Source organism: Oncorhynchus mykiss, chromosome 13 (assembly GCF_013265735.2).
Source record: "Oncorhynchus mykiss isolate Arlee chromosome 13, USDA_OmykA_1.1, whole genome shotgun sequence".
In the NCBI taxonomy this organism is placed as follows: Eukaryota; Metazoa; Chordata; class Actinopteri; order Salmoniformes; family Salmonidae; genus Oncorhynchus; species Oncorhynchus mykiss.
The window spans coordinates 71174095-71176246 of record NC_048577.1 but is presented as its reverse complement, the minus strand read 5'-3'; positions in this window follow the sequence as shown (position 1 = coordinate 71176246).

Genomic DNA, 2152 nt, shown 5'->3' with positions numbered 1-2152 from the left:
GATCGCCCCAGAGGCACCAACTCCACCATCTTTCAGGACTGATCGCCCCAGAGGCACCAACTCCACCATCTTTCAGGACTGATCTCCCCAGAGGCACCAACTCCACCATCTTTCAGGACTGATCACCTCAGAGGCACCAACTCCACCATCTTTCAGGACTGATCGCCCCCAGAGGCACCAACTCCACCATCTTTCAGGACTGATCGCCCCAGAGGCACCAACTCCACCATCTTTCAGGACTGATCGCCCCAGAGGCACCAACTCCACCAACTACGAGGACTGATCTCCCCAGAGGCACCAACTCCACCATCTTTCAGGACTGATCGCCTCAGAGGCACCAACTACACCATCTTTCAGGACTTTTATGGCTTTACTGTCCATCTCCAGATTCAACTCCAAAGCAGAGGATTCTCACATACTTATACTCAGGTCAGACACAGAGGCCACAATATATAGATTTATATCCAGGTCTAACTATCAGGGCTACAATATATAGATTTACATCCAGGTCTAACTATCAGGGCTACAATATATAGATTTACATCCAGGTCTAACTGTCAGGGCAACAATATATAGATTTATATCCAGGTCTAACTATCAGGGCTACAATATATAGATTTACATCCAGGTCTAACTGTCAGGCTACAATATATAGATTAACATCCAGGTCTAACTGTCAGGGCAACAATATATAGATTTATATCCAGGTCTAACTATCAGGGCTACAATATATAGATTTACATCCAGGTCTAACTGTCAGGCTACAATATATAGATTAACATCCAGGTCTAACTGTCAGGGCAACAATATATTATGATGAGACGTGGCTGATGTAACATGTTATATAATCTGGATGTGACTATGATGAGAATATAATCTGGATGTGACAGTGTTGGGGGTTAAACTCTTCTCCCCCTTCAGTGTTGAGGGTTAAATTATTCTCTCCCTTCAGTGTTCAGGGTTAAAGTCTTCTCCCATTTCAGTGTTGAGGGTTAAAGTCTTCTCCCATTTCAGTGTTGAGGGTTAAAGTCTTCTCCCATTTCAGTGTTGAGGGTTAAAGTCTTCTCCCATTTCAGTGTTCAGGGTTAAAGTCTTCTCCCCCTTCAGTGTTGGGGGTTAAAGTCTTATCCCCCTTCAGTGTTGGGGGTTAAAGTCTTCTCCCCCTTCAGTGTTGGGGGTTAAAGTCTTCTCCCATTTCAGTGTTCAGGGTTAAAGTCTTCTCCCCCTTCAGTGTTGGGGGTTAAAGTCTTCTCCCCTTTTCAGTGTTGGGGCTAAAGACTTCTCCTCCTTCAGTGTTGAGGGTTAAAGTCTTCTCCCCTTTCAGTGTTGGGGGCTAAAGACTTCTCCTCCTTCAGTGTTGAGGGTTATATTCTTCTCCCATTTCAGTGTTGAGAGTTAAAGTCTTCTCCCCTTTCAGTGTTGGGGGCTAAAGACTTCTCCTCCTTCAGTGTTGAGGGTTAAAGTCTTCTCCCCTTTCAGTGTTGGGGGCTAAAGACTTCTCCTCCTTCAGTGTTGAGGGTTAAAGTCTTCTCCCCTTTCAGTGTTGGGGGCTAAAGACTTCTCCTCCTTCAGTGTTGAGGGTTAAAGTCTTCTCCCCTTTCAGTGTTGGGGGCTAAAGACTTCTCCTCCTTCAGTGTTGAGGGTTAAAGTCTTCTCCCCTTTCAGTGTTGGGGGCTAAAGACTTCTCCTCCTTCAGTGTTGAGGGTTATATTCTTCTCCCCTTCAGTGTTGAGAGTTAAAGTCTTCTCCCCTTCAGTGTTGAGAGTTAAAGTCTTCTCCCCTTCAGTGTTGAGAGTTAAAGTCTTCTCCCCTTCAGTGTTGAGGGTTAAAGTCTTCTCCCCCTCCAGTGTTCAGGGTTAAAGTCTTCTCCCCTCCAGTGTTGAGAGTTAAAGTCTTCTCCCCTTCAGTGTTGAGAGTTAAAGTCTTCTCCCCTTCAGTGTTGAGAGTTAAAGTCTTCTCCCCCTTCAGTGTTGAGAGTTAAAGTCTTCTCCCCTCCAGTGTTGAGAGTTAAAGTCTTCTCCCCTTCAGTGTTGAGAGTTAAAGTCTTCTCCCCCTCCAGTGTTCAGGGTTAAACTCTTCTCCCCTTCAGTGTTGAGAGTTAAAGTCTTCTCCCCTTCAGTGTTGAGGGTTAAAGTCTTCTCCCCTTCAGTGT